General features: G+C 37.2%; 1 long non-coding RNA gene across 1 annotated transcript; it reads left to right on the top strand.

Moving 5' to 3' along the window:
• The first annotated feature begins 580 nt into the window (after positions 1-580).
• On the top strand, positions 581-11,804 carry LOC133256908 (uncharacterized). The gene is made up of 2 exons (XR_009739331.1): positions 581-2,526; positions 10,651-11,804. It is a non-coding gene; the product is annotated as an uncharacterized LOC133256908 (long non-coding RNA).
• The last annotated feature ends 485 nt before the right edge of the window (positions 11,805-12,289 follow it).

Genomic DNA, 12,289 nt, shown 5'->3' with positions numbered 1-12,289 from the left:
GTTAAAAATACATAAATTAAATGCAGAAGTCCTTGTTCCTCTTAGTCTTTTAATTTTTAAGTCACTTGCTGTTAAGTAGGCACAATGACCTTGGTATTTGTCTCTGGAGTGACTAATAAAAATTAATTCTTATGTATTTGGAAATGTAGTTGGAATACTTTAACATGGGTTAGGGAGCTTCACTGAATCAAAAGAATTCAAAGCAGCTCATCTGACCTGAAAATAATGAAAGCCAAAAATCTAGAGATTTTCATGAAGTATCCCACATTAAATGAAATCACCTACATCAAGTGACAAGTGAAGTAGGTTTGTAATAGGTTTTTCTGTAGGGGCTAAGCCAGGTGATCTACAGTCAAAAGTAGGTATAAATCCTTTTGGAGAACACTCTATGAATTTTGTGAGTAGGACAGCAGATTCCAAGCCAGCTGTGTTTTATTTATTTTTCATTATCTGAAGCCTCTTGGGCAGTTTGGCCAAGTCTCTGAATCTTTGGACCTTCAGTTTCTTAATTGGTATAATTGGCACAGTAGTAATAATAGTCACCTCACAGTTCAGAAGTGAAGATCAAGGTGAGTGAGGGCTGAGGGGCAGGGCCAGGATATAGGAGTGGGCTTGCTGAACCACCTTTGTCATTTTGTCAAGGTCCCTGTCCTTTATCCAAAGTGAATCTATGTTTATTCCCAGCTTGGCTTGCTCTTTCTTTCCCTTTAACTTCACAGAAAATTTTTCTTAAAAGATTCTTTTTTTTTGTACAAATGCTGTTCTTTGTCCTAAAGGAATATGAGAGGCAATGGATGGCCTTACCGACCCCGTCAGTCACTGCTAATTGCCACCCAGTAACCATGTTCCCTGTTTTCTAAGAAACCTGTTAAAACAAAACAAAACTGTATTCCCCATTCTCCTTCACAGGTAGTTGTAGCCATGGGGATAGATTCTACTCATGAGTTACAAGTAGAAATAGTGTGAGTGACTTCTGGGAAGTCTCCTTAAAAGAGACAGCAGATCTTTTTCTTTCCATTCCTCGTTCCTGCTGGCTGAACACACAAATGAGACAGGTGGACTCCTAGCAACCTTCTGTACCAAGAGGTGAGACACTGAGGATGGCAGAAGAGCAAGACGGAAGGGATCTTGGTCTCTCACACCAAGGAATTGATTGAAGAGCTCTGGATTGCCTATCTATGGACCTTCTTTTTTTAACGTAAGAGGGAAGTGAGCTTCTAGCTTATGTAAGCCACTATTATTTAGGTTTGAGCCCAACCTTACTTATATGCTGGTCCTTTAGGAAGTTGTCTTGAACCAAGAACCATTTTTAAATCTTAAAAGTGTCATTACATTTCCTCTGATCCTACGTGTGCTTTCCTCATATCAACAAATTGTCTACTATTCACAAGCCTCTAGGGTATCCCTCCAGTTGTTTTTACCCTTTCTTTCTTGCATCACCCATATCTTGGATATTGTACATTGATTTGAGCTCTTCAGATAGGAACTTGGAAAATGGGGCCACTCTCGTAGGGAAGGAAAAAGGAATTTTGGCTAAAATTAAATTTTAGCTTTTTTGCGTATTATAGGAAAAGCAGAGTTCATTTCAACTCAGAAAACATTTATTTAGCCCATACTATGTAAAAGGCATTGTGCCAGATCTTGGGAGGGAATATAAAAATGATATTTTTATATCATTTTTCCTCCTTCAGGGAGTTTACAGACTAGTGGGAAAGATGAGACATACATATAGCTATAGCATATGATGGATTGGGAAAATGCAGTAAGAAAAGTATAAAGTACCTAAAACTTGCAGAGAAAAAAAAAATGAGTTCTGGTCATGGGGATTAAAGAAAGTGTCATAAAGAAGATAGGTTATGAGCTTGACTGTGAACAGTATGTAGATATGGCACAAAGGGGATCAGTGAAGTGGATAGTGATCAGAGGTGGACAGTTGCAATGCATCAGAGGATTTAGGGGTTCCAGGGAGTATCATTGGTAGAGTAGAAGGTAAGCCTGGATAGGTGGATTAGAGACAGATAAAGGGCAGTGAATATCTTCCTGGGAGTCTCATCTGATGTGGACAGAATAAGGAGTTACTGAAAGCCTCTGAGCAGGGGAATAACCAGATCACATGTTCTCAGTAAGAAGATGACAATTTTGACTGCAGAGGAAAGACCAGCTGCAGAGTGGCTAAGATGGGCACCTTTAATAATCCAAGTAAAAGGCAATGATGGCCTGAATTAGGGAAGTGACTATTAGAATGGAAAGGAGGGCACAGACAGAGCAATATTTCAAAGGTTACTGCATGAGCTAAATGTATGCTTTGCCCAGAAAAAAAAAAAAAAAGTTGGAAAAAGAGTAATTCCCTGATACAGAAGTGGAAAGAATTTTTAAAATTACTCTACACTGTCTTAAACTAGGAAACTAAAAGGAGGCTGAATATGCTATAATAATGAATTTATTGGTTCTACAATTTTGACAGAGACTTAACCTTTCTTTTTGCCCAGATGTCAATTGGGGGTACTCTGATTGACCCTGGAGGAGGTAAGGAAAGAATATTGAAGAGCATCTCAGGAAAGAATGCAACCAACCCTTCTGTCCCATTGTTCATCTTTTGCCCAAGTGTTATAGTAAATAGCAGATGGAAGGTATTTTACAAGATAAGGTTCTTCCACTTCTCCTCCGTTTATCCCTTTGCCCATCGTTATGCACCATCTCCACCCAGCCCAACCATGCACACATTCCATAAGAAATCCAGAGAAAATTTAAGAGGAGGAGGAGGTTTTCTAAATAGCATTAAGAATTTCCTACTATTTGCCTCTTCGTTGCTCACTAAAACCATGCCAGCATAGCTCCCCCAAAATGGAAAAGGCTAGCATAGACCCATATAAGGACATTGTATTCTCCAATAGCTTTCAGATAAAACACTCCCCTCCCCCAAATCCTAAATAGCTACTTCTTCATTATCAGGAGATACATTTTAGAGATCTCCTCAAATGGACACATTTGAGCATTTAATCAGCCGCCATTTTCTCTTTATATTTTCCTGATTATTGAGGAAGATTGAAATGCTTATTAAAACCTTGTAATCTCTCTTTTCTCGATAAGGGCAGGAGCAGACAACAAAATAACCATGAACCTACGAATCAGAAGCGTGTCTTGTGTAATCTTTTGCAATTTATGGTTTAGTTCATCTTATATGGGGCATTGAGAGCTATAAATGAAATAAAATAATGAGGGTTTTTTTCTTCCATGATTCCCAAGGTGATGCCTAGCACTCTCGAAAGCAGAAGTGATTAATCAAGTCATCGGGGACAAGCAGCAGTAATGTGACTGTCAAAACTATAGATATCCGTTAAACTGTGTTTCACTCTCATGTAAGGTGTTTGTGTATTTGCATGTGTGTGTGTGTGTGTGTCTGTGTGCTGGGAGCTAGTCAGTGGGAGAATCAGCATCTTCAACATTGTCTATGAGAGAAGATTAGCAGGAATTATTAATTTAAAAGATTCTTACATTTTATAAAAACCCAGAAGCTAAGAAAAATGTTGAGCAACTCATACTCTAGTCTTAAATTTCAAAATCAAAGGTCTTTAACCCAGGGTGTCCACAGATTGTATTTCAGGCCATCTATAAGTCTTCTGAAATTATATGCAAAATTTGGTGTGATTTTACATATCTTTGCAGAGAGGGTGGGCTGGTTTCTAAAAATTCTTAGAGTGATCCTTGACCCTCAAAAAGGTGAACTCCCTTCATTAAAGAAAAGAGGACAGAGCAGGAGAGAAGGAAAGAGAGAGAGGAACGAGGGGAAATAAAGAGAATTCAGGAGTCTCATCAATTCTGTCCCAAACAAAATCAATCAAATGTATGTGAAATTTGTACAAGGCACTTATCTATTAACCTTTATATTTGTATGAAAAGTTAGCAATAGTATGATCATCTTCCTTTCAGAAGCCTCTGAGGTTTCAGGCTGGTTTTGATTGCATTTTGGAGCCCATGGTATTAGCAAAAATTTAGATGTTAATTCAATTCTTGGAAACTATTTAAAAGAAAGTGTCTAAAAAGTTCTTTCATATAAATTCTGATTGTTTATGCTAAATCCTTCAGAAGTGCCTTTAAATGGCTACACCATTTGCAGCCAATAATTTTGTATTAAAAGGAGATTAAAAAAGACAAAATTTACACAAAGACAAATTTCTATATTTTTCAGAATATTATTGTTTCAGCATATAAAAACTAATTATAGTGGATTCCCATTCTCACTTAAGAAAAGAAAGCTTTCAAGTGAAACCTAATTCTTCTTATCATGTTCCCCAAGCCCCTGCAAAGGCTTTAGAATTTTCATTAATGTTCCTAATTAATTAATACATATTTTTCTGCACATAGAGGAGTAAACACTTAAGAATCCTCTATCCCTTTTCTATGTTACAAAAGGCATGAATTAACCTCCCTCCATTTCTAATCTTTTTCATTTTTCATTCTTAATCCTAAAGAGGCATACACATATTGGATTTATCTGCTTTGTAAAATAGGCAGTCAGTCATCCTTTCTTTAAGATTGCTCTCAAATTTTAAGTCAGCTTCAACTAAATATGTAAATAAGCAAACTCTTCAGTCCAAACATTTTTTAGTTGACAACCTGCAAAGGCAGATTATGACATCATATAAAAATTAAGCAAGAAGATGAATATTTTACAAATTGTTATAACTTTGAATACATAGTAATTTCTTTAAATGACTTCCTTAAATAAAAGTTAGCATATTTTGAACCCACATTAGTAAAGATTTATGAGATTTCTTCTCTTATGAAAATATTTGCCCTCTCAATGCCTCGCAAAGCATACAAAAGCACTACTTACCCCATGTTGCTGGCCGTGGTTATATCATCATCAGATCAAGGCGTATCTGGATTCTGAATTAACTTAAAGGTTATAAAAAGAAGCAGCAGAGGTTTGACTTCCCCGGAAACGAGACTGTCATATGCTAACTAGGCTTTTAAATGAGGAAAACTAGTGTCTCTTCTAATTATATAAGCTCCAGGTCAAATTCTAGCATCAACTAATCAAATAACTGAACTGCATTTAGTTTCAAGGAGTAAAAAAAAGAAAACTGTTTAAGATGAATGATTTTAGTATCTTTGAAAACTGGAGACTTGGGCATTGAAAGTTATTCTTATACCATTAAAAGTTAAATATTTTAAAAGCAATGTATATATCTTGCTACCTTAAATAATTTGAAGAAAAGTATTAGGGAAATTTTAGTTTGCAGTAAAACAGGTATTTTTCTGTATTTTCCAGAAGTTCTGAATTTGCATTGTATGTCCTGGTCCCTGAAAACATCCTCTCAGCTTATCTTAACTTGTCCAGTATTCATCTCCTTACAAATTTCAATAAATAAAAATATTTAACTCTAAAATCATACCAAGTTAATGCTAAGCAACATATCCAAAATTGTCTAATTTTTAAACGTATCTTTTGAACACTTAGAGTCTTTTAAATTAAATACAAAGTTATTGTGATTTATATAAAAATGCCATTTAATTTCAACATTTTAAAAGACATTTCAACCCAAATTTATCATAGTACAACTAAAAATAGAATTTGGCAATGATTTATTGAGGAAATACAAATTTTCACAAGAAGTTGAGAAAAGAAGTATATTACAGAAGTTATCTATTCCATACACCATTTTGGAGGAGTTAGTTTTACAGAAATAGTTTCAGCAAAAATGCTAATCTTTAAAAAAATTTTTAGTGGAGTGTAGTTGCTTTTCAATGTTATGTTATTTCTGCTGTACAGCAAAGTGAATTAGCTATACTTATACATATAGCCCCTCTTCCTCGGATATCCTTCCCATTTAGGTCACCACAGAACACTGAGTAGAGTTCCTTGTGCTATACAGTAGTAAAGTCTTTTTTTTTTTTTTTTTTTAGTAGTAAAGTCTTTATTGTAATTTTTAATAGGTAGCTGTCATGTACTGCTTTGGCAGTTTTAAAATTACTTTATCTAAAAGTAAAGGCGCTTCCTGGAGAAGGCAATGGCGCCCCACTCCAGTACTTTGCCTGGAAAATCCCATGGATGGAGGAGCCTGGTAGGCTGCAGTCCATGGGGTCGCTAAGAGTCGGACACGACTCAGCGACGTCACTTTCACTTTTCACTTTCATGCCTTGGAGAAGGAAATGGCAACCCACTCCAGTGTTCTTTTTTTTTTTTTTTTTCTAATTTTATTTTATTTTTAAACTTTACATAATTGTATTAGTTTTGCCAAATATCAAAATGAATCCGCCACAGGTATACATGTGTTCCCCATCCCGAACCTTCCTCCCTCCTCCCTCCCCATACCATCCCTCTGGGCCGTCCCAGTGCACCAGCCCCAAGCATCCATCATCGTGCATCGAACCTGGACTGGCAACTCGTTTCCTACATGATATTTTACATGTTTCATTGCCATTCTCCCAAATCTTCCCACCCTCTCCCTCTCCCACAGAGTCCATAAGACTGTTCTATACATCAGTGTCTCTTTTGCTGTCTCGTACACCGGTTTATTGTTACCATCTTTCTAAATTCCATATATATGCGTTAGTATACTGTATTTATGTTTTTCCTTCTGGCTTACTTCACTCTGTATAATAGGCTCCAGTTTCATCCACCTCATTAGAACTGATTCAAATGTATTCTTTTTAATGGCTGAGTAATACTCCATTGTGTATATGTACCACAGCTTTCTTATCCATTCATCTGCTGATGGACATCTAGGTTGCTTCCATGTCTTGGCTATTATAAACAGTGCTGCGATGAACACTGGGGTACACGTGTCTCTTTCCCTTCTGGTTTCCTCAGTGTGTATGCCCAGCAGTGGGTTTGCTGGATCATAAGGCAGTTCTATTTCCAGTTTTTTAAGGAATCTCCACACTGTTCTCCATAGTGGCTGTACTAGTTTGCATTCCCACCAACAGTGTAAGAGGGTTCCCTTTTCTCCACACCCTCTCCAGCATTTATTATTTGTAGACTTTTGGATCGCAGCCATTCTGACTGGTGTGAAATGGTACCTCATAGTGGTTTTGATTTGCATTTCTCTGATAATGAGTGATGTTGAGCATCTTTTCATGTGTTTGTTAGCCATCTGTATGTCTTCTTTGGAGAAATGTCTATTTAGTTCTTTGGCCCATTTTTTGATTGGGTCGTTTATTTTTCTGGAGTTGAGCTGTAGGAGTTGCTTGTATATTTTTGAGATTAGTTGTTTGTTGGTTGCTTCACTTGCTATTATTTTCTCCCATTCTGAAGGCTGTCTTTTCACCTTGCTAATAGTTTCCTTTGATGTGCAGAAGCTTTTAAGGTTAATTAGGTCCCATTTGTTTATTTTTGCTTTTATTTCCAATATTCTGGGAGGTGGGTCATAGAGGATCCTGCTGTGATGTATGTCGGAGAGTGTTTTGCCTATGTTCTCCTCTAGGAGTTTTATAGTTTCTGGTCTTACGTTTAGATCTTTAATCCATTTTGAGTTTATTTTTGTGTATGGTGTTAGAAAGTGGTCCAGTTTCATTCTTTTACAAGTGGTTGACCAGATTTCCCAGCACCACTTGTTAAAGAGATTGTCTTTAATCCATTGTATATTCTTGCCTCCTTTGTCAAAGATAAGGTGTCCATATGTGCGTGGATTTATCTCTGGGCTTTCTATTTTATTCCATTGATCAATATTTCTGTCTTTGTGCCAGTACCATACTGTCTTGATAACTGTGGCTTTGTAGTAGAGCCTGAAGTCAGGTAGGTTGATTCCTCCAGTTCCATTCTTCTTTCTCAAGATCACTTTGGCTATTCGAGGTTTTTTGTATTTCCATACAAATTGTGAAATTATTTGTTCTAGCTCTGTGAAGAATACTGTTGGTAGCTTGATAGGGATTGCGTTGAATCTATAAATTGCTTTGGGTAGTATACTCATTTTCACTATATTGATTCTTCCAATCCATGAACATGGTATATTTCTCCATCTATTAGTGTCCTCTTTGATTTCTTTCACCAGTGTTTTATAGTTTTCTATATATAGGTCTTTAGTTTCTTTAGGTAGATATATTCCTAAGTATTTTATTCTTTCCGTTGCAATGGTGAATGGAATTGTTTCCTTAATTTCTCTTTCTGTTTTCTCATTATTAGTGTATAGGAATGCAAGGGATTTCTGTGTGTTGATTTTATATCCTGCAACTTTACTATAGTCATTGATTATTTCTAGTAATTTTCTGGTGGAATCTTTAGGGTTTTCTATGTAGAGGATCATGTCATCTGCAAATAGTGAGAGTTTTACTTCTTCTTTTCCAATTTGGATTCCTTTTATTTCTTTTTCTGCTCTGATTGCTGTGGCCAAAACTTCCAAAACTATGTTGAATAGTAATGGTGAAAGTGGGCACCCTTGTCTTGTTCCTGACTTTAGAGGAAATGCTTTCAATTTTTCACCATTGAGGATAATGTTTGCTGTGGGTTTGTCATATATAGCTTTTATTATGTTGAGGTATGTTCCTTCTATTCCTGCTTTCTGGAGAGTTTTTATCATAAATGGATGTTGAATTTTGTCAAAGGCTTTCTCTGCATCTATTGAGATAATCATATGGTTTTTATTTTTCAATTTGTTAATGTGGTGTATTACATTGATTGATTTGCAGATATTGAAGAATCCTTGCATCCCTGGGATAAAGCCCACTTGATCATGGTGTATGATCTCTTTAATGTGTTGTTGGATTCTGATTGCTAGAATTTTGTTAAGGATTTTTGCATCTATGTTCATCAGTGATATTGGCCTGTAGTTTTCTTTTTTTGTGGCATCTTTGTCAGGTTTTGGTATTAGGGTGATGGTGGCCTCATAGAATGAGTTTGGAAGTTTACCTTCCTCTGCAATTTTCTGGAAGAGTTTGAGCAGGATAGGTGTTAGCTCTTCTCTAAATTTTTGGTAGAATTCAGCTGTGAAGCCGTCTGGACCGGGGCTTTTGTTTGCTGGAAGATTTTTGATTACAGTTTCAATTTCCATGCTTGTGATGGGTCTGTTAAGATTTTCTATTTCTTCCTGGTCCAGTTTTGGAAAGTTGTACTTTTCTAAGAATTTGTCCATTTCTTCCACGTTGTCCATTTTATTGGCATATAATTGTTGATAGTAGTCTCTTATGATCCTTTGTATTTCTGTGTTGTCTGTTGTGATCTCTCCATTTTCGTTTCTAATTTTGTTGATTTGATTTTTCTCCCTTTGTTTCTTGATGAGTCTGGCTAATGGTTTGCCAATTTTATTTATCCTTTCAAAGAACCAGCTTTTGGTTTTGTTGATTTTTGCTATGGTCTCTTTTGTTTCTTTTGCATTTATTTCTGCTCTAATTTTTAAGATTTCTTTCCTTCTACTAACCCTGGGGTTCTTCATTTCTTCCTTTTCTAGTTGCTTTAGGTGTAGAGTTAGGTTATTTATTTGACTTTTTTCTTGTTTCTTGAGGTGTGCCTGTATTGCTATGAACTTTCCCCTTAGGACTGCTTTTACCGTGTCCCACAGGTTTTGGGTTGTTGTGTTTTCATTTTCATTTGTTTCTATGCAAATTTTGATTTCTTTTTTGATTTCTTCTGTGATTTGTTGGTTATTCAGCAGTGTGTTGTTCAGCCTCCATATGTTGGAATTTTTAATAGTTTTTCTCCTGTAATTGAGATCTAATCTTACTGCATTGTGGTCAGAAAAAATGCTTGGAATGATTTCTATTTTTTTGAATTTACCAAGGCTAGCTTTATGGCCCAGGATGTGATCTATCCTGGAGAAGGTTCCATGTGCGCTTGCTCCAGTGTTCTTGCCTGGAGAATCCCAGGGACAGGGGAGTCTGGTGGGCTGCCGTCTGTGGGATCACACAGAGTCGGACACGACTGAAGTGACTTAGCAGCAGCAGCAGCAAAGGTGCTTCCTAGGCAGAGAATATGTGAGCCCACACTGATCTACTTTTTAAAAAACTGAGATATAATTCACCTATGTCAAGGAGAAATACATTTTCCTCTACCCTTCAAGATTCTTCTGGCTGGTCTAAGAATTACAGGAAATTTGACATGAGATAGATTAACAAGAGAAAATCAAAAGTTTAATAACATGGAAGAGAATCAGGAAAGCAAAATAGCTCACTAAAATGGTCAAAGCCCTGACCTTAAAAATCACTTTCAGCTAAAGACAAAGGCGGATATTGAGAGTAATGGTTTGGGACTTCAAAGGAAGGCAATTCAAGTAAGCAGGAAAAGCAAATGTTTGGTAAACAACTGTTTGTTGGGCCAGGGACAGACAATGAGGCAGAGTGGACTCTAAATGTCTGGGCCTTGCTGAGTTTCCCCCACCACATCTAGCCTAAATTCTTTACAAGCATCTCTGGTGATACCTCTATGCTGGCAATAGATGCTTTATCTAAATTCTTTAGGCAGTTAAGGGGCAGGTGAAAAGAAAGACTTTAGGACTTAAAAGAGACTTTTAAGACTGTTTCTTAAAAATAAATCTCCCTAAATTAATACTCATGCCAAAGAGACACATTTTGGGGTGGTACATTTGGGGTGGCTTCCTTATGTACAACATACATAAAATTTGCCCTTTTAATATTAATATGAACAATTCAATGGTTTTTTGCATTTGCAAGTTTTACAGCTACTAACTCTAGAACATTTGCATCACTCTAAAGAGAAACAACCAGTCCATTCCAAAGGAGATCAGTCCTGGGTGTTCATTGGAAGGACTGATGCTAAGCTGAAACTCCAATACTTTGGCCACCTCATGTGAAGAGTTGACTCATTGGAAAAGACTCTGATGCTGGGAGGGATTGGGGACAGGAGGAGAAGGGGACGACAGAGGATGAGATGGCGGGATGGCATCACTGACTCGATGGACGTGAGTTTGAGTGAACTCTGGGAGTTGGTGATGGACAGGGAGGCCTGGCGTGCTACAATTCATGGGGTCGCAAAGAGTCGGACACGACTGAGAGACTGAACTGAACTGAAAGAGAAACCCAATGCCTCCCAACTCCTCCCTCCTTTGCAACTGTTAATTTACTTCCTGTCTCTATGAATTTGCCTGTTCTGGATACTTCACATAAAACAGTATTATATGTGGCCTTTTGCAACTGGCTTCTTTCACTTGTTGGCTTCCCTGGTGGCTCAGATGGTAAAGTGTCTGCCTACAATGCGGGAGACCCAGGTTGGATCCCTGGGTCGGGAAGATCCTCTGGAGAAGGCAATGGCACCCCTCTCCAGTACTCTTGCCTGGAAAATCCCATGGACGGAGGAGCCTGGTAGGCTACAGTCTATGGGGTTGCAAAGAGTCGGACACGACTGAGCGACTTCACTTTCACTTTCTTTCACTTGGTACGATGTTTTAAGGCTGGTTTATGCTATATCATATGTCAGTACTTCATTCCTTTCTGTGGCTGAAAAATATTCCACTGTAGAGATAAATCACATTTACCCATTAGCAGTTGAGGGACATCTGGGTTTTCAGTATTGGGCTGATATGAATGATGCTGTTATAAACATTTGTATATAAGTCAATTCTCTTAACGTGCATGCTTAGGAATTGCTGGAACATATGATAATTATATATCAACTTTCTGAGAAACTGTTTTCCACAGTGCTGTACCATTTTTCATTCCCACCAGACCAATCTTTGTTATTATGTGTTTTTTAACATAGCCATCCTAGCGATTGAAATGGCATCTTATTTTGGGTTTGCTTTGTATTTCCCTAAAGAATAACGATGTTGAATATCTTTTTGTTTGTTTATCAGACATTTGTATATCTTCTTAGAAAAAATGTCCATTCAAATCCTTTGTCCATATTTAAATTGGGCTGTCTTTTTATTTCTGTATATTTATATATGAATTCTGTATATATTCTGAAAACTAAACCTTTATCAGATATATGATTTTGCAAGTATTTTCTCCTATTCTGTGAAAGGTCTTTTCATTTCCTTGATAATTTCCTTTAAGACATAGCCTTGGAAGGAAAGTTATGACCAACCTAGATAGCATATTCAAAAGCAGAGACATTACTTTGCCAACAAAGGTTCGTCTAGTCAAGGCTATGGTTTTTCCAGTGGTCATGTATGGATGTGAGAGTTGGACTGTGAAGAAGGCTGAGCGCCGAAGAATTGATGCTTTTGAACTGTGGTGTTGGAGAAGACTCTTGAGAGTCCCTTGGACTGCAAGGAGATCCAACCAGTCCATTCTGAAGGAGATGAGCCCTGGGATTTCTTTGGAAGGAATGATGCTAAAGCTGAAACTCCAGTACTTTGACCATCTCATGCGAAGAGCTGACTCATTGGAAAAG

Source organism: Bos javanicus, chromosome 11 (assembly GCF_032452875.1).
Source record: "Bos javanicus breed banteng chromosome 11, ARS-OSU_banteng_1.0, whole genome shotgun sequence".
In the NCBI taxonomy this organism is placed as follows: Eukaryota; Metazoa; Chordata; class Mammalia; order Artiodactyla; family Bovidae; genus Bos; species Bos javanicus.
The sequence above is the reverse complement of the archived record's forward strand: the minus strand, read 5'-3'. Positions and strand labels throughout refer to the sequence as shown.